At 35.3% G+C, this 22097-nt stretch overlaps 1 protein-coding gene across 5 annotated transcripts in view; it reads left to right on the forward strand.

Moving 5' to 3' along the window:
- Nucleotides 1–22097, forward strand: part of LOC126371179 (uncharacterized) — a 729644-nt gene that overhangs the window by 686090 nt on the left and 21457 nt on the right. Inside the window, exon 1 of one of the 5 annotated variants that reach the window (XM_050016414.1) lies at nucleotides 15796–15970. The exons of the other annotated variants lie outside the window; for them this stretch is intronic. The gene's annotated coding sequence lies outside the window, so the exon portion shown is untranslated. Of the gene's footprint in view, nucleotides 1–15795; nucleotides 15971–22097 lie in introns of those variants that run through there. 5 annotated transcript variants of the gene reach the window in all.

The following is a 22097-nucleotide window of genomic DNA, read 5'->3' on the forward strand; positions in this document are numbered from 1 at the left end:
TAAAAACATCATAAAATGTAATTGGGTCTACAAGCTAAAGAAAGACGACTCGGGTAAGGATAGATTTAGAGCTCGTTTAGTAGCGCGAGGTTTTTCACAAAAGCAAGGCGTGGACTATAGTGACACCTTTTCGCCTGTCGTTAGGCATACTACACTTAGAACCTTATTTGCCTTAGCTAATGAATTTAATTGGGAAATTAGTCATTTTGATGTAGAAACCGCGTTTTTAAATAGTGACTTAAACGAGCATATCTTCATGGAACAACCAGAAGGCTTTGACACAGATAAAAATAAAGTGTGTTTTTTGTTAAAAAGCATTTATGGTTTAAAACAGGCCAGTCGAATGTGGAATCAAAAGGTACATCAGCTGTTGTGTAATAATAATTTTAAACAGAGCAAATGTGAACCTTGTGTCTATATATGTAGGTCTGATAAAAGGATGACTATAATAGCATTATATGTAGACGATTTTTATGTTTTTTGGGAATTGCTCTAAAGATAAATTATTAAAATTATTACAACAGGAATTTATTGTTAAGGATTTGGGTGCTCTGAAAACATGTTTAGGTATGAATGTATGTCGTGACAGATGCAAAAATGTTATAACATTAGATCAAAAGTCTTATATTGAGAAGCTTTTGTTACGTTTTGGCATGGAAAAGTGTAAGCCTGTGTCAACTCCTATGATACTAAATTGTAAGTTAGATAAGCCTAATGGTAATTGTCTAAATGAAAACATGTATCCATATCGAGAGTTGATAGGATCACTTATGTATTTAGCTGTATGTACACGCCCTGACATAGCTTTTGTATGTAGCCAGCTAAGTCAATTTTGTTGCGGCTTTAATATGTCACATTGGCTTGCTGCCAAACGTGTATTACGGTACCTAGCAGGGACCTTAAGTTATGGCTTATGTTTTTATAAGACCCATCACTTAGATATTACTGCTTTTACTGATGCCGATTGGGCTAACGATATTGTAGACAGAAAGTCGTACACAGGGTTTATTGTAAAGCTAGGTAATTGTACAATTAATTGGGAGGCTCGTAAACAAAAATGTGTTGCATTATCGAGCACTGAAGCTGAATATTTAGCGATAACTGATGTATGTAAGGATTTATGTTTTATACAAAATTTCCTAAATGAGGTCATATGTAGAGTTCCCAAAATAGTTTTGTATAATGATAACCAAAGTGCGCAAAAATTGTTAGAGTCAAAAGAATATTGTCACAAGCGCACGAAACATATAGATTTAAGGTACCATTATATAAAGGATTTAATCCAAACTGGCTTTGCTACTATTAAGTATATGTCAACTCAAGAAATGATAGCAGATGTATTAACTAAACCGTTGAGTTCCATGAAGCATAAACATTTTATCAATGACATGAATGTTATAAATGTAGAGTCTTTGCATAATTAATTATTTATAATGTAATTAGCATGTTTTATTATTGCATTATTTGAATTTTATGAATGATATTTTGTCAATATGTTGTCTCTACATGTCCTTATTCGAATCTGTATATGATTGGTGTTGCTTTTATATAATGTAATGAATAAGGGGAAGTGATATAAATAATATTCATTAATTATATAACTATGAATGTCAGACTAGGCTGCATGATAGTGATGTCATTGCATACATTATAGTTTAAAACAATAACTAAAATTTATCTATGCACACTGATCTTTTGTCGTTGCTTCTTCCTTCCTTCCGTGGCCGCCATGTAGAACATAAGTTTACCGTATACACTAATATTTTAAATCGTATTTTTATCTAAACAAACATGTGAAAATTGTGACTTCTGATTTTGGATTATGATAATACAAGAAGAGAAGATGACGTGAATTGTTTTATTTCCATCTTCTGCACGCTCGCCCGTTCCCAAGATTCCACTGTGCACATTACACACATCATCTGCTTGAACAATAGAATGATTCATTGTGCAGAAAAGACACTATCATTTACCTAAAATATAACTAAGTCATCATTCGACTTTTTCAGGACAACAACTTACTTGTTGAGTTTGAGGAAGAGTAAGTACCTACCTATATTTTGTGGCTAAAACTTCCCCTTTGTCAATGACAACTAGATTAATTAAGTATAAATATAAATCATTAGTATAATCATCTTGGACCTTAGCATTGTATAAATAATGATTATAGAAAACTAAGCGTGTAATTACCAGTTTACCAGTAAGTACCAATCCTTTGTTTGGCTCAATAAAGTAGGTAATGTTATTAAGGTATTTTTATAAAGTAACTAATGAACCCACGAGTAACTAATGATTATGACGTCATCTTTGAAAACATGCGAACTAGTCTACAGAAAGATAGACATAATACAACTGAAGCCCTCAGCCGAGGATCACGCCCAACTGGACACACTGAAACCTGTTGTCTTAAATTTTATACCAGTGAGAGCCCTCAACGCTCCCCATGTAGTTAATACAATTTTTTTCCAAATTTACAACAAGTCACTTCAGTAATTGAAGTCGATAATCTATTTTTATTGGAGCAGAGCCATATCCCACCAAAACAACAAAATACCGTCTTAATGTCTAATTAAAATTTCTTATCTCAGCGCAATTTCGCTGTATTCTACCTTTACTTACATTATATAATTTATTACCTACATAATTGCTAATAAATTATCTTTTAGTTATGAAATCTCGCAAATTAGCTATAACTTAATAGTTATTATTATTAAATAGCGGGTTTCATCTAGGAAGCACTATACTACAAGCGTAATTATAATTTTAGTACATGTATGTTGAACGCTTACTTGTTAGAGAAAATAGTTCCCTAACCCATAACTTTACTAGTTAGAGAAAATAGTTCCATTACCCATAACTTTATAACTTACTCACTAAGTGGAGTATAAACTTTAAGCCTATATAGACTCGTAATTCTTGAATATAAATAATGAGTTGCACAGAATAACAAATCTCACGTGAGAAAACTATTTTTAATTTAAAATCCAGCTGCAAAACATTTAAAATAAAATGCAGCTAAAACCCGACTAAGAGGCATTACAAATTCAAAATATGTTATCGGCAAATCAGAATTGGGCCAAAACGGGAAAAAAGAAATAGCTCATTTCTTTTAAAAGGTGTGACATATTTGTGGTTCGAAATAACGCGACAAATATTTTATCAGTCAATCAACGAATGGTTGAGTGTTTTGCATGAAAGCGCGGCACACGCAAAGGCCTTTATTAGCCGTCAGCGGCAAACTGGAAATTGTCCACAAAGAGTTAACTGATATAAACGAGGGCTCTTGGGCCGAGTGCCGCTTCCCGCCCGGGGACTATTCATCCAATAAAATGCATGTTCTTTGCCGACTAACGATATTACAAACGATTTTTGACACGAGTCAGGAATCGCTTGAACATCACAGAACAGAAAAATTGATTTACCTTCTTATATTATATCGAGTAGCAGGAAAAGTTTTTCATTGCGATGATTTTAATTAACACATTAAAAGAAAATAAACGAAAATTCATTTACAAAAAGCAGATACCTACGGCGCCAATCCAAATCGACGACTCCGACATATTTGAATTTAGCCACTTAAAATAACTTATTTCAAAGAACAAATATAAATACAAACAATACAGCAATTACCTGAGGTATTCTCAACAATCCAAGTTCATGAAACATTCCACTCGAAATTAAAATATGATCAAAAATGTTCACGACGCTTAACGGGCGTGCCATCAAATGCCGCCTCTCAGGAAGTTGTAAATCACAACAGCTTCGCGTCTCATCAGTTGATTCTTATACCCACCACTTTTCTTTGACCCCTGACAGTCTTTCATTACTTCCGTGTCACATAGGGTACGTAGGTTTCTTTTTAATTTGCTTGTTTTTAGATTTTCATCAAATGGTTTTTGCTACGTCGAACAAATGAGGACAGATCAGAAGATTCTTAACAAGTAATGGAAATAGGTCTTACGTAGAAGAGCGAAACGCGAAGAGTAAAACAGTTTAGTCTTTCGTGATTTCTAGCTGTTACCCTTTTTATGTTCCCTAGCTAGTAAAATCTATCTGTCACGCAGGTTTTCTTTGGAGTCTAGGAGATAACCCTTCTTACGAATTGTCTTTAGCCATCGCTGGAATTTGCTTCTAACTGGATAAGCAGTCATAGCTCACGATATAATGGTAAGTCGATAGATGAAACACTGAAAACGTTAAATCTACTTTTTATTGCACGTGCATCCTGCACCATCTCCCGAGAGGATCTGAGGAGTGACGACAGTAACGTTTAACGAATCTTTCGTCGGATTATCGTTTCTTTATTATTAGTGGTCTTTTAACATTATGGTTCGGCAGAAATTCCATCGTGTTCCGAGTTGTAAAACATTATTTTTGTGGTTGCTTGAAATGGGAGATCTGACGGTTATCTATGACGTCACCAGACAGTAATGTAAGTACAATGTAGATTTCCGTTTACTCACATAATAATGTACACATTTATGTTAGGGAAACACTATAAAATTCGACATAAACAACGCACAGATGGGCGATATTCTTAGCAAAAATTTCAAATTCATGGTGCAACTGCACATGACACATTAACTGTGAACATGTGATTTTGATCACCATGGCTAACCGCAACACAATGATCCCGCGATTCCCGCCAACTGTCTCCGATCCCCATTGACTCCCATTATCTATCGATAAATACACCCTATTGTGTTTTTCCGCAAAAAACGCATAAATCGAATCGATCTTTCTACCCTGACATGCGCTTTGTCACAGTATCTATGCCACTAATGGCCCCTAAAGACCCATACCTCTATAAAGCTTCTGTAGTCGTTTGAACGTCAAAATATTTAGCATCAGCTGTGCTAATGGTCTGCGAATCCGCATTAAACTCATATTGTTGTGTGATCCCTGGAGATTGCGGCCAAATGTGCTGTTTTGCGGTAGGTGGATTCTTAGAGATTCATCTGTATTATAACGATTTATTTAATTGTTAAATTTCTGGAATATTTGCTACTAAATTAAAGTCATTTCAACAACTAAACACCTATTCTAATATAAGTAGCCCTTATTCGCAGCTGGTTTTATTTTCTGGAAAGCCCCTCGAACTAAGACGTCCATCGAATAGAAGAATGAAATTACGAAATCACTTTGGCAAAATTTTATTCTACGCATTGTTAAAAACGGTTTGTAAATTAATTTATACGATGATTCGCTCAAAATCCTCCATCGCATCTTAACGTCATTTGCACAATTACTTACTAAATCTTATTTCCTAATTGGCAGACACAATCGTTGCTGATTAGATTAGTGGTTATAATGAGAAAAACTCAGGAGACGCAAAAAATGATGGGAATCCGAAACTCTACTTCACAAAATCCGGCGAATGAATGTAATGCCATTACGATTAGCATTATTTAGATGTAGGGGCTGGATACCGCCTACAGGAGAAAAGGTAAGGCGTTTAATAACGGATTTCGTTTTCGAGCATAACGTAGGTATTTAGATAAAATATTTTCCATGATTATATAATTATAATTATAATCTCTCTGAAGTCTGGTACAACTTCAAAGACATGTTGTAGTTACTAACTTACTACCTCTCGCAAATACAAAATCAATCAATACGTTGTTGTTGTACGAAAATAAAATATTTTTTCGACATAGGCAAAGGTGGTAAAAATAACATCTAAGTCTGTATAATGACATCAGGAATAATGAAAAATCACACTTGTTGTGGAGTTATTTTTAATAATGATTCATATTTCCTACAAATTAATATAACCGCTACATCGCTATCAATAAAATTATTGAAATTATGTTTGGTAATATTAGCACCCGACTCGGTGGTTAAAGCGTGGAGCTCATTATCTGGTCCGGTCTGGATTCGATTCCCGATGGGAACATTGTCGAAATTATTTTATGAGACTGTCGTTTATTTGGTAAGAAAATTGCATGCTTGAATCATTTCATTGGCCGAAAAAGTAAGATGAATTCTTGTGTCGGTGGGCACGTTGGTCCCAGCTATTAGCCGTAAAAAACACTTAGACCGTGCTCCATACTTCCTCAGGTTGATTGAGGGGAAGTCTGTGCCCTGCAGTGGAACATATAAAGGCTGTTTATGTTATGCAATATTAGCACTCACACTCGCGTGCCAAAAGAAACACATTTTAATATTAAATATTGAAATAAAAATCAAAATAAGTACTAAATTAATAACTCGGTGAAACCCGGGTACTTAGGCATGCGGTGCTATACCTGCGAGTATCTTTATTGGGAATACAGTCGTGAACTTACAACTTATACTAACTCCTCTTACACCCACACATCCATCATCCATGCTCAGTCGAGGGGCGGCGGATTCCGGTTTACGAGATAAAGCGAATTTCGCGAACAAAGCGCAAGTTTTTTTTCGCCGCGGTTTTTAATTCGCCCCAACATCTGTTGAATATCGGCCTATAACGAACGTAATCTTATTTGTTACGCCACATGTCATTATACTCGAATGGTTTGTTTAAGTGTTTTTTGGTGATATTAGAAAACGGATATGTGTAGGTACTACAGGTAACGTAGGTGATAGATTTGGTTACTTACTGGCGATTTTGGCAAAAATATGGAATTCCAAATTTGTCCTTTGTCTCGAATAACTGGAATTCCACTTCATAATGTGTGTCCTTACCTTTATATTTGTTTGTATAGATTAATAAATTAGGATTGTTAAAATAAACATTTGACGTGAACAGTTGACGTTTTTGACGTGACTTATTGTAGATTTACAACAAATTGCATTAACTACTTGGCCGGACGAATGGGAAGCAATGAGGGCTCTCACCCGGTTTAAAATTAGTATCTATGTAGAACTGTAATTATGAATGAATGTGTTGTTGTACTCGCATACTGTTACAAAGTTATTTTCAGTGTCAATTTGATAACAAACTATGTTTTATTATATTAAATGACATGAATGTAAATGTTCTAGATATCAGCTGTGGCCTATATTAAGGACTCTTTAATGTAAGTACAGTCGGATGTACCGAATTGTATAAAATAGACCAATTCTTCTATCGCGTGGATTTACGAGGTGGATTACCAACCCTGTTACCCTGTTACACAATACACCAACTATTTACCCAGTTAGTAATGATTCCTGTAGACACCAACTTAATTTTAATTTAGTTTGACAGTTCCAAAACTAGCATTATATTTTTCTTGCACTAGTCGTAAGTGAGAGACGGGACTATTTTTAAAGAAAGAGACAAACCTACGCCACACGACATAAAGCACAATATCAATGACACAAAAAACTAGGTACATAAACAAAATATACAACAGAAAGCCACAATGAAAAGATATTAATCGATATTATCAAATTTTCAAAGAAAATAAAATTATGTTTTGTCTGCCAGCATCGTGGTCCAGTGTTTATTTAATGTTTATGTTTTCCTAAGAACCAAACTAAAGATCTTAATTGAGATTATTTTCCACGAAGAAGCAATTCGGTCGCTAAGTCTACGTGACGTCACAGAAACTAAAATAGTAACTAAATAGTAAACCCAGCTGTGTAACCTCCGAACCCCAACTTTTTATCAAGTCGGATGAATTTTAAAATTTATGTGGGGATTTCGATAAATAATTACCCATAGGTGTGTAAACAGTAAGCTGAAAGTTTTATTTTTTACCGTATTTATAGCTCTAGTTAAGCCGGTCCCGATTCGTCATGGGTGCTTAGAACACATTTGTATTTGTCGTCACGAAGTCCCGCGATTACCATACATTATAGATACATTCTACGGGACGTCGTGTTTGGAGTCTTTTCATCTGTGGTGAACTAAATACGTTTTTTTATGCTTTAATGTTGACATTAATAACAAAAGAGCGAGTGATTTATGTATAGTAAAACATGCGGCGATTCGAAGTTTAGTCTGCGATTTAGTGGCATGTTTTGTATAGGACTCTATGTAACGTAACAATGCATACCTTGTTCTCGTTTTACAAGTTTTAAAATGACCGAATGACACGTGCGAGTAGTATTTTGTACAGAAACAAAGCTTCCATTTAAATATTTCGTAATATTTTCCATTAACATACCAAACTCTTGCCGCTAGTATCAATGTAACGGGCAGTTGATCTTGTGGACACAATTTGTACTTAACAAAAATAATTTTGGAGCCAGTTTTACCCTATAACTTTGCGGTAACTTTAAATTATGAATACTTAGGTATCTTTCCATTCATTAGCTAATAATATGCTACAGCTACTATAATTACGCAGTTGTTGAAGGAAATAATATGTTTTGAACATTCCACGGAATTAATTTTATTATTATTGCGATAGGTTTATGAAAACCACATCCTATGTTTTAATTAAATATCGGAAATTTGCAACAAAAGCAAAATAATTGATCAAACACCTTCAAAAAATTTAAATAACATCGAAGTTTAGTTTATATTTTAAGCTACATATTTACACACGAATTATTTTTGTAGCAACAATACATCATTCGATCCTTGATATCATTTGAAATAAAATCTTTGTCGGCGTAAATCATAGTAAAGCATATCCTTTCTTAATTAAAACTGGTATCAAACTGACTATCGTACGTATCCTACCGGGTGTCAGTGACCGGTCCTGAATGGGCCCTAATTTTTTCCAGGCCTTCAATTTGTGGGTTCTGGCTTTGTGATATAAAATTAATGATTTTTGGTCAGTGCAGCGTCAGCGGTACAATGGGCCACATTGACAATGGTGTCCCGCTGCCACGGGTATTGACGGAAGGCCGCGGTGCTACCTACGCTCCTGCGCCCAACGTCCTTTGTCCACAAGAATTTTAGACCCGTCACGAACCAAATATACCGACATCATATCCCGCGAGAATACCCCGTGACTTATAAAAATGTATCTCTAATTATGAATCGAACGTGTAGTGTTATTTTTCAATTTGTCCGCATTCTTCGGCTAAAGAATGCGGGAGCATAAAGTACAATTATTAACTCGACGAAATATTTTTCAAGAGGCTTTATTGACACTTATTTTTATAACCTTTTTTTTAATTTTTACTCATCCCTCAACTATGGTTCTATTCTTAGTTCGAGCTTTACTCTCTTAGAATTTCCGAGCATGACTCTGTACTATTCGAAAAGTTAATTTCCTATTCATTAATTATAAATTATTCCTTTCCCTACCCTCTAATCAGAACGTTCAATCGTTCGTTGTGAATGTGTGGTCTGTTACCATTACCACCTGTCTACAACATTACAATGTTATAAAAGTAGCATCGAGTAAATAGTAGTAAATCGTACTGACCAACCATCCTGCCCCCAAAACTATTGTGGCCAACATTAAGGGTGGTCCCAAATGTTGTGACCGTGGTGTCTAACAATTGTAAACAGCCATCATTGTCCGCCATAATTTATTGGAATTCAATATAATTTCATTACCGGCATTATAAATCTGTATCCATTATACCGACGACAGTATCAGTGTTATGGGCGATAAATTAAGGGATTACCTATGTCTCTGTGATTAGCCGTCAATGAAACGTAGGGTAAGTCGGAAATTAAATCGTATAAGCTCGTTTTATGGTCGACTTAAAGTTAACTAACGGTAATGATGAATGAATCCAAACTAGTAAAATTTGTGCCGATAATAAAATTAATGATTCGTTTTCCCAGAAAACTATCTGTTAATGTTTGAAAATTTTATGACGTTGATTATATTATTTTGTATTCACTGTAGTAAATACTTTACATGTTTAAACTGACGCCGAGTATTTAATGAATTACCTACTTACCTACTTTTAGGTCTACACATACCTACCTACTAGTGAGCTTTCCTTCGCGGACCACGCGAAACAATCAACCTTTACTAAGCTGTTCCACTACAGACAGAGATCCACCCATGTCATCTACAACTTAACTACATAAAAACCATAAACCCGCCAGTTTTTACATACAAAAACCGAACAAAAATCCGCGTTTGGAGCCTATAAACAATTCCCGTAATTCATTCGGGATTCCTGTAGCGTCTAACAGAGATATACTGAAATGACCAATCACGGACGTGAGTTGTGTGCCGAGCATCGTGTTTACCTCGTCTGTGCGTTTCTGTTACACCGAAATTCACCGAATTACGCTCAGCAGGTAGCTTAAGATATGAAGTCAAAAAGTTTTATGATGCATCTATTAAAAAAATATAAATGTGCCGAGTTATGCAAGGCAAGAACAAGGGTAATTTACAGCTCCTTACTTCGATCCCAAGACTTGTAAGTCGCCACTTATTCGTCGTATGGTAGCATCTCTTGCCACCACTCTTGGCACTTAATTTTCTTATATGCACTACTCGCACACATACAATAGGGTAGTTTCCAACTAGTCAAATCAGTTACTTTTTACTAAACTTCAAAACACGAAATTACTATAGAATTTGTATGGAAAAGCAACCTGTGACGACACAAAACAAAGTGACAAAATGTCGCACACTTATTACCACATTTTTGTTTATTAAAATTCTTGTCACATTTAACTTTTTTAGTAATCAGTATTTCATAATTTATCTTTGACCTAAGAAACTACACAATTATACAAGCCCAAATACATCCCTACACTACACATTCTTCACCTATAATCATTTTACATACAGTCACCATAGGTACTATCCTCTTACACCTACCTACACAGTTTTTACCACTTCGTATTCTAATTATATTTTCTTAAGAAGTAATATTCGCACTTTGAAATGTTCAAACATAGGTTCGTACTTCAGAGAAATCGAAAAAGAAGGCACCCATGTTTCTTTTACCAAAAACACGGTTACAAGATGATTACACCACTAGGTGAATTGTAATAAAATGAAGGTTTGCTACTCTAACTATGAATACCGACCAATTTGAACGATTTAAAGAAAGTACACCTATCAAAAAGCTCAGATTAACTTCGTCTTGACTATGTTAAAGTACTCGTTTGTTCATCAAAATGTACTATTTCGTAAGCAATAGGAACACGTGCGGCGCAGACAATTCGGTTCGCTACAGAATAACGGTGTGAAATCTCTCATCAATACATTCGGTCGATTCGATAGTTACATTTGCCCCGAAATCGGCTATTTCTATGTCCATTAGTTTAATGTGATTCCCCCAAATGGTACACGTACCTATAAGAGAAGAGAGCGATACTTACAACGCTTTTAGTTTTTATTATTTTTGGGACCTTAAAAAGGACCACGATGAGACCGGAAGGGTGGCAAAGTACGAAAACCACCGTACTTATTCACTAAGTTTATACTCAAACCCTCTCCTTATTGTTATTATCGCACTTCACGAGGCAAACCAAAAGATTTTAAATTGCCTGACTAAAATATAATAGCAAACTATTTCGCAGTCATTACTTGCTAAACCACTAGGAGCTTTTACGCTCAATATTTGTGCACACAAAACAGTAAATTAACGTTATAACGAGATTTACTGCACTTACCTAAATCTGATATAATAATATTCACAAATTAGTACGAATATTCATAAGCTATTGTCGTTTAACTTACTTCTCAGCTAGTTTAGAAAATTCCAGTCGTATTAGTCAATAGAAAATTAGGGCCTAATAATTAAGGGTGTAGCAGTTAGATTTTATTTTATGTGCCATTAAATTTAACAACAATCGCCTTTCAGAGACGCTAGTGGACATCTTTATGTTTATGTTTTTGGAGACACCACAGTGGATGAACCCACTAATAAAATGCACCTTTTGGTTACTGAAAAGTGTTATATAACTTTACAAAGTAGTTTAATAATTTAGAAATAGCTAAGGTTTTATTAACGCGATGGTTCTAAAAATTGATATATTTTTTTAAAAAGAATGAGTCGAATGAATTGAGGGTAAATGCCTGGAAATTACATTTAGAAAAATATACCTAAGTATTTAACCGTCTATTATTTAAGTGCATTAAGCTTTTTTTTTATTACAATATTTACATTTATCAACTAGTAACAGTGTGTGTGACCGTGTGTTTATCTACTTGTCTTTATGTTCTGTACCCGTATACACTACACTGTTAAATATATAAGTAGGTATACCTACTTATAGTCATTTATTTCTAATTACCCATATTGCCGATAATAATGAACTCAAATGCCTAAAGGCTAAATAAAAAAAAAAGAGTAAAATAATTGAATAGTCCAACTTCAAGTTTCTTTCCTTCATTTAGAAAGTATTTGTTTGTCTCCTATATTCCCTAAGGAGCCTTCTGACACTTCCAGGGTATCACCGGGTGCATTATCATAACTCACGCGTTTCACTTACTATCAGACGTTTGTTGTGACCCATTGGCTAAGTACCTTGGCCATGTAAGCACCAGTTTTAATGGTCCTCCGAATACATTCTTTCATCGATCTTTTTTCTAGTAGGCATACATACATAAACTCACGCCTATTTCCCACCGGGGTAAGCAGAGACTATAGAATTCCATTTGCTTCGATCGTGACACACTTCTCTTGCTTCCTCCACATTACCACACCACACACACGTACCATACCACCACCACCACATTTCTAGTAGACGAGAGACCTCAGATTAAACTTTGTCATTGCTTGACATCGATTATTTGAAAATTGGCTATTGCTTATTTTGGCTACTCTGATATGTGTGTGGGGATGTCTTTAAAAACAGTTTAATACGATCTAGATACTCTGAACCACCGGGTATAAAACGACTGATGAATGTGAAGAAAGCAAGAGAGGTATGTAAGGGTTGAAGCAATTAGAATTCCAATGTCTCTGCTTACCCCGGTGGGAAATAGGCGCGAGTTTATATAGATATACGTATACACTTAATATATGTTAATTGGGAAAAAATATATAATTACCTAACTATGACGGTATACAACCTAGTCGAAGTAGGTATTTATACTGGATCTACGTATCTAAATTTTCTTACTGTTTATATATTTGAGTAAGTAGTAGGTATTTATCGCATAGCGTGTTGTGGAATCAAAACTATAAAGAATAGACTAGAAATATATTCAACAGAGTAATAAATAAACAATATTTAAGCCTAAGTAGCAGAAAAAAACTTAGTTATTCCACATCACATCCAGGTGTGTAATCGCAAACAAAATTTTTGACTTTCCGCTATCAATGCGTCTTAAGACCACACAAAGACTGTCGTTTACCGCGACCGCCATTGTGGATGTCAAAACAAGATCAGTTACAATAAATCTTATTAAAGCTCTAAAGTTGAGCCACACACCGCCATTCACGCGATCAAAGACGAAAGCCAAATGAATAGAATGTTTACTGTGTTGCAAGCTTTTGTGGTTTTGCATCTGCTCTACCTGAGGAGACGTTGGTGTCCGAAAAGGAGAGTATTATTTTTATTATTTACGAGGACTACGGATAACGAGTGTAAAAAAATGGCACAAATTTATTGGTTAGCCTTATTAGAGCCTGTTGAGTATCAAATCGAAATCAAAATTCGATTATTTTTTCAATAAGGGTCATCCATCAGAGCGCATTTGAAGAAAGTACGCCTATCGAGAAAAGATGATCCTTTTGGATTATGTACCATTCATACAATAAACAACATACTTACATGAGATCACACCTATGTTCCACTGGAATGGGCAGAGACTACTGAATTCCACTTAATAGGATCCTGACACACCACTTTCTTTTCTTCCACCACTTTCTTCTCCGTGGTCGAATCCCGGTGGGGACAAATCACAAAAATCACTTTATGATCCTTAGTTTGGTTAGGACATAACAAGCAGATCACCGTCGATCCGTGCTTTGGAAGTTTTTTTTTTTTGACGTGACTTATTGTAGATTTGCCGCAGATGGCATTAACTACTTGGCCGGACAAATGGGGAGCGCTGAAGGCTCTCACCCGGTACAACGTTTAAGACAACAGGCCTGAGGGTGCCCAGTTGGGCGCGAACCTCGGCTCAGGGCGTCGTCTGAGAGGAAAAATATTTGAAAGAATTAATCGACCCTAGTGGGTCGATAGCGATAAGCGCTGAATGAGGGAAATCGTCGACCACGCCGGCGGGGTCGGCATCGGGGGTGCTTTGGAAGGCACATTAAGCCGTTGGTTCCGGTTATTACTTACTGATGTAAGTACGTAGTCGTTACATAAGTCATGTCAGGAGCCTATGGCGGCTCAATATAATACCCCTGACACCAGGGTTAATGGGGCTAGTAGGTAATTCACCTCACAATCCACACGATAGAAGAAGAATCAAACTTGACCTGGCCATTCTTTAAGACATCCTAGATTTGACAGTGGTATGCTCGCCTGAGCCTTCATATTCCGACTCTACTACTGGCACCACAAATCTGTTTCGTAAGTTTACATATTTTCTTCATACATCTCTCTACAGGTCCGCACCGCATTTATTTGCCAATTCTTGTCGTTACATCATCTTTCACACCACAACATTCCCATATCACACTATTTCTTATTCTATCGTTCAGTTACCCCACTCATACTCTTTTTAATACTCTCAATTCCACTTCATTTATCCTGTTCTCAATGTTTCTTACCTTTTCACCAACCCAACATTCACTACTACTAGTAGGTAATTCACCTCACAATCCACACGATAGAAGAAGAATCAAACTTGACCTGGCCATTCTTTAAGACATCCTAGATTTGACAGTGGTATGCTCGCCTGAGCCTTCATATTCCGACTCTACTACTGGCACCACAAATCTGTTTCGTAAGTTTACATATTTTCTTCATACATCTCTCTACAGGTCCGCACCGCATTTATTTGCCAATTCTTGTCGTTACATCATCTTTCACACCACAACATTCCCATATCACACTATTTCTTATTCTATCGTTCAGTTACCCCACTCATACTCTTTTTAATACTCTCAATTCCACTTCATTTATCCTGTTCTCAATGTTTCTTACCTTTTCACCAACCCAACATTCACTACCGTACATCAACGTCGGAACTACCCTATGCACAGCCAGAAGCAACCATACAGAGACGCAGAAGAGGTATTTACTAAGTAGTAGGAATTTCTCAGGAAAGTTACCTGGACCCTGAGTTAGTCGCCGAATCGATTCTATGTTTTTTTTAGTTTCCTAGTTAACTCAGGCAATTAATTCCCATAACTTTGAGCGCCTCATAGTAAAATATTACAACTTCCATAAATATATTTCTCATCCAAGGACTTGGTCCTTGCTCTCATCCCATAGAAACACCGAGAATCGTCCGTACTTATCGAAGCATCATTATCGTGAAATTCGCGACCCCACTATGTACAATATAACAGCAGCAATGAGTTAATTTATTTATTTTTATTATTCGACTGTCTTCACATCATGTTTTTTGTTTATTGCTTACAAAACCCTACAGAAAGTATATATTATATCTATTCACTGCCAAAAACTTTTATTTTAAAATACTTATTTCTATTTTGAAACTTTTGATTTCCGTCGTTTCCCGCGCATTTTTCGTTTTATTACTTTGTTTTCTTTGACATATTAATTCTGTATTTATTATCTGTAAAGCCTGCCAAGCTCTTGTCAAACGGTATAACTCGAATGATTATCACTCGAAAATTATGTGGTATCTCTTTTTAATACTCGTTATTGTACGTAATGATAGAATGAGATAGCTTCATACGGTTAGTATGAGTAGTTGGTGAGCTAAAACTGAGTTTTTATAGTACCACCACAGCAACGTCCCCGTTTAATTCCACCAATCACAGAAGAATCGACTCGTCAAATTCAGCCACTAAGAACGTTGTATTTGACGTTAGCAATAACAATAGACGAAAATGAAAACATAAAACATGCACTTTGTTGTGTGCACGAGTGAGTGAATGCAGTTGTTTGTTTGCTTTGTTATTTTGAGTCTGATAGTTATTTTTCCAGTATTGTAAGTAAAACATTGTAGTTTTCATGACAATTTTAGTGATAATAGGGTCAATGCTATCTACAGAAATGTCCGCTACATAGCAAAATTGGTTGTCAAAAGGGGTAAGTGTATTTTCATTCAAAACTTGTGGACGGTTAGTATGCATCGTATATTGCTACAAATGCATTGCGCGAATTAGTTGTTTGCTGCTTGCGAATTCCCTTTTTATGTATAGAAATGTACACGTACTAACAAAGACTTATTGAATTACCCCTCAAAGGGCTGGATAGGAAAGGTTTAGATGTAAAACAGATCTGATTTGCTTTGGATTTCATACAGCATCAAACAAGGACCCTTGGCATAATATAATTTTGCTCATTTTGTGTAAACTTTGTACAATAACCTCATAACATGAAGATCCCTTAATATTTGAGAAATTGCCATCTTGTTTCCTGACAGGAAATCATACTCTGGCCCCTGCGATACAAGCTGAGCTTAGTGCAGGGACCGCCGCATATCTAGAGTAATTGGTCTTATTATAGTTGTCTATATTTTTATTAATGTAAAATTGTAAGCCTATGTTCAATAAAGATTATTATTATTATTATTATTATTATTATTTCTAGTAGCGCTAAAGGTAAAGGTAGTACCTACCTACTGTAATTGTGACCACAACCCTCAAAGGACTTTTTTGTGGTGACTTACTAATTTACCTTGACGAACCTCAAATATGAGGCAGAGAACAATATGTTACAATTCAGTAATGAATAATAAATTATCACGACTGTAGTCAATAAATTTTTAATAAATGTATTTAGACATCCAGTCCCCATCCATCCATTGATAAGATAAAATATATTCTAATATATTGTTCATAGGACATAATTTTGTTGCATGAGTCTGTATTAAATGTAAAATTTATCTTCTAACAATTCTCATCACAACGGCACTACATTTACTAGCTCTTACATGATATTTAATTGAAGAGCACTTACCAAAGATCATAAGATCAAGTAGAATTATGTTATGCTCACAGAAACTTGTGGACAATTTAGCAATATATAATTTCTTTGATAACATCAAACTTGTAACGATTATGATGACAAATGTAGATAATTATTACATAGATGGTTTGGGTTCACATACATTGAGTATAATTATAAGAACAAAACAGCAATTATGTTTCATCATCTCCATAGTGGTATCCCGTTTTCACAGGGTCCGCTTACCTAAACTGAAGATTTGACAGGTCCAGTTTAAAGGAATATGCTTTGTATATAAAATAACAAATAAAATTTACGCTTCAATGAATTTACATTACAGTTCTGAAATCAAACTAGTTACAAACACTGATTCTTTATTTGGAATGTAATTATGATGTATTGCGAATTAACATTCTAGTCCAAATCGCGTAAGCCGCTTCTTATATTAACCTGAGGATACTAAAGGTAAACCTCGGCTACTGACTCTAGTATAGTTATGAAATGCAATACATGTCAGGTTAATTCTTCCGGTTCCCTGAAGCTGATACTGATATTAAAAACATTTGCTACTTTTTCTCGGCTACACATGTTGAAAAGCTGAATACTTTTTTGCACATGAGATGTTCGACCACGCAATATATTATACATATATATGTATATACTAATAATAATAAGTGAATTGTTTATATATTATATTAGAAGAATCAGCCTGTGTACTACTAGCTAACACATTTTGCGGTAGGTACTCATGCAATGCTACTGGTTTTTAAAAACAACTTACAAGTCACAACTTGTAACGAAAACTTGTAACTTGCTTGCTTGTGGTATTGTTAAAATAATACTCTATAATAATACTACCTACTCTTTTAGGAATAAGTAACAACCTCCTTTACAAATGTAACAATGACAAAAACATTAGATAATCATGGTATCAGGTAAAACTGTGAGTCACCTTAATCCTTTGTCTAAAACCCAAGAAAGGGAAACTTGTTTGTGAGACATTATCAATTGTAGAAATGCCTATAGAAAAACAAGGTGACAAGTAATAACATGTTCTCTGAAAACAATGCATCTGACCACTTTGTGCTGATTAGCCAAATGCAGGTGTCATGTTACATTGATACTCGACTCTTGATTATCTGATTCTTCATCTAATTAGTTATTGCAAATTTCTTGTTGTGACTAGTCCTCCTTTCCTAGAAACAACAACTTTTATTTTAAATTAAAAAACAAGTACAATTTTTTTTTAATTAAGAAGATAAGTAAAATTCATTCAACTACTCAATTAGGACTCCTGACATCAAACTAAGCAAGTGTTTATGTGGTATTATGTATTAACTTCTTCTTAGTGCACATTTACATTACAGACATAGGTACCTACATACACTTATAAATGTTTAGAAGCCCACATAGACTAACATTATTCGAAAATTATCCAATTCCAACAATATTACATACATACGGGTCAAATTGATAACCTCCTTGTTTTTGAAGTTGGTTAAAAACTACTAAAGTTACTAGTTAGGTACTCTAGTTTATTAGTGACGCAATTTCTAAACATATTTGGGGAATAGGTACAGATTCACCACAGTAACCGCAACTTCCGTTGTTACTGATAACAGCAGGAGCCTACTGTATAGGCGCGTATAGGTGTCCTATCTCTACATAATGATTTAATGTCTAGTACATCACAGTATCCACATCCCATACGACTTACACGACTTTTGAACACTAGTGTATAAAGAAAATGCATTTTTTTCACGACAAAACACCCACGCCAAAACAATCGCTGAACGTACGTGCGAGAAAGATTTTCTGAACACGTCTACGAGTACTTCTCCGTGTGCACCACGGTCACGAGCTACACTCCACGAGCTATGTATACACTTTGGTACCATGTCAAATTAACTTTTTTGACAAATTGAACTGTAAGTCTCACTAAATGTCAGATAAAGTTAGTGCGACAGAGTCCTAAAGTGGGTACATTATATTTCTCATGACTGTACACAAACCAATTTTACACTTTCTTACGATCACGCCTATTTTCTCCTATTAATTTTGTTTGACCATTTTTATCTCCTGTCTTATCTAGCTTCTCTCGACTTTGCGCGTACTCCGGGCTGTACCTCTTGATTCCTAAGCGCAGACGTCGTCCCGCCAGCTTTTACGAGGTCTACCTCGACCTCTGTAACCAGCTTGAGGCATTTTTTAGGGTTCCGTAGCCAAATGGCAAAAACGGAACCCTTATAGATTCGTCATTTCTGTCTGTCCGTCCATAGACCTCCCTTTTCCCCATTTTTTTTTCTTTTCCTTTTTCCCTTTTTTTTGATTCTGGTTTGTTTTTCTTTTTGTTTTGGATTTTTTGAGTTTTTCTGTGTATTGATTTCCGTGTGGTTTCTGTCCTGTGTTGAATGTAATGTACCTGTGTGTCTGTGGTGTCCGGAAGTAATAAATGTTTCTTTCTTTCTTTCCTTTTCTCGTATCCTGGCTGCGCAACCCCTCGAAAAATTCTATGAGCGCTTCTAGTCGGTCACGCCATAACTGTCGGATACGTCTTCTTATTATCGTATACTTTCTTCTGTAAAAGGACCCATTACATCGTATTAAAACGCTAACTCTAGCTACAAAACTATAGGATACCATTTTTACTTTATTTTCTAGTAGTGTAAGTTAAAAATAAATTGTTTATTAGCTTGTAGGCTAGACTGTAACATTGTGAAACATTATATTTAAGTATTAGTGATGCTCTATTTAATATAATATTTAAACAATGTTTATTTGTAAATCTAGTAACTCTTCCATTCTTATTAGTGATTTAGTTCCCTAATCAATGCCACCAATGCATTACAACCTCTTTACCTACTTTTTTCCCTAGTATGGGGCGTTGGAGGAAAAATGCTTAAATAGGTATTTGAAAAAATTGGTCAAGGTGCACCGTTTATCCTTCAAACCAGGTTTGTAGGTGTGTGATTCATGCATTAGGCGCACAAGTGAAGACATCCGTAATTATTTTGAGAAATCCGACACCTTTACTTAGGAATTTAATTTATTATGTATTGTGTCCGCTAACACAGTTGGCTCGACCATTATAGACGGCGATACGGCTTACCATCTATCACGTTGGTCTAACAAAAAGCTCGTTGAAGTGTGGGTACTTACTTCATCTTAGGATGTACCTCTGACTACCCAAATTGGGATGTAGCCGTGAGTGAGGCGCTTTGAATATCTAGTAACTTAACTGGTGTTTATTTAGCGACCGAATGAATTATGCTTTTTATAGTTCTAACTTTCGCTATAGGTATTTTTTAGGACTTAAGTGAAAATATCAAATTCCTTTTTTTGTAGGTACACTGTATTCGTTAGCAGCCTTACGACATTTACGATATACCCTGTAGAATTTATTTAGTATAATTCTTTATTATATGGTTATGGTTACGATGACGGGACGGTACGTTTTTCTTAGATAATTTGAACTAGTAGAAGTAGTTTACAAATAGACTCATTACTAGCTATTGAGAATACATGCTTAAAATAATTTGTCTTTGTTTGTGAATGCACGGTAAAAAAGTCTCAGTCGTCTTTCATATATATATTTATGTATATGGGAAATCATTACTTTACCTAGATAAGGAATTGCATTGAAGCAACAATGACTCAGAACTGATAAGGGCATAATTGGTATTAAATTATTTCCTGTGGAAGCACTTGAAATGATCCACTAACATAGTTATTATAGTAACGATTTGTTTTGTCAACAACTCGAAACATTATTTAATGCGACCTTTATCTTTATCACCTTACTAATTAATTTAAGAGCTAGGTAAATCGCTTAAAAAAGTGCAGCTGCTTTGAAACCTTTAACATGGCAAAAGTGTTTTGAAAAAAAAACAAAAGCATGCGACCAAGACCTTTATACGAATTACCCAATGTATCAATGTAACGGTGTAGTCTGCGATCAATGCTTATTAACATTTTCCTTGTAGTATTTTTAACAACAAAACTGCGACATATACAAATGACCGCACTGTAGCTCGTAGGTAGCTTTATTCGTAATAATGTGTGATTATCTTATTGAATAGGCAATGAGACTAAAGGAGAGAGAATAGGTATACCTATTCTCAAAATATTAATAAAACTACTGATAAAGATATAACTTTATCAGTAGTTTTATTAATATTTTAGCAGTACAGTCGAGAAGTATATTAGTATATTTCTATTCTATGCCTTTTTACCTAATGATAAATATAGCTTTATGTGTCATCAAACCATTTTTTTGGGACAGGGCCTCCCAAACTATGGATCACGCACGACCCACCGGTGGGTCACGAGCGAATACGGAGTGGGCCTTGCCTGTAGAACGACCAACCAACCGGCCGAGCCAACGGCCGGGAATGAACTTTGTTTGTTATTTGATAAGTACTTTATTCATATTGGTAACGGTTAAATTTCCTACAGGTAGGTCCCGAGTTTATAAACTTCTAATAGGTGGGTCATAGCCCAGACAACTTTGGGAACCACTATATTACGATATATCTACAGTTAGTTACAGTCGTAAAACCATTATAGGCAAAGGTTCAACTCAAAAAAAAATTACAGCGACATTATTTGTTCATATATATATGACACACTGCAGAAGTAGATATGGTAACAGGTTACCCAATCAACACTTATAAGCCTTATGTAAGTAGGTACCTAGCAATCCACTGAACCTAGTCGCTATCTGCGAATATAATAGTATGGTAAAGTTTCCTTATAATGTTCGAGACAATGATTGCCATCTAAACCTCAGATTATATCTAAACTATTGAACTCAAATTCCACATGAATCATCAACAAAGTTAACCGTTAACCGGTTTCAAAAATTATCCGGCTTGCAATAAAAGTGAAAAGATATCGTGTCAAAGTTATTTATATACTCTGTAATTCGTGAACGAACTAAAATCGGTTTTGGTTAATTGACGTTCAACGTAGTCGTAAGTACGTTTCGAAATTACGTTCGGTATCCGTTAAAACTGTTCTAATCACGCAACTAATTTCCAACGAATGTAAGACTTTGTTTTGATTTAGGCAGTTCTTAATTTGAAAACGGCAAAAATCCGAGAAGACCTTGCTCTTCGTCAATGAAGTTTGATCATGACACAAAGACATACAACCATAATACGAAAGCAAATCTGATTGTTTGCCTTATGTAGCTTTAATTTGGGTTGTTGAGAACCGCGGGCTCGATATGGGTGAAAATTGGCACGGAATCCTAGTTCTCAACTTG

This window comes from Pectinophora gossypiella, chromosome 12, assembly GCF_024362695.1.
Source record: "Pectinophora gossypiella chromosome 12, ilPecGoss1.1, whole genome shotgun sequence".
Lineage (NCBI taxonomy): Eukaryota > Metazoa > Arthropoda > Insecta > Lepidoptera > Gelechiidae > Pectinophora > Pectinophora gossypiella.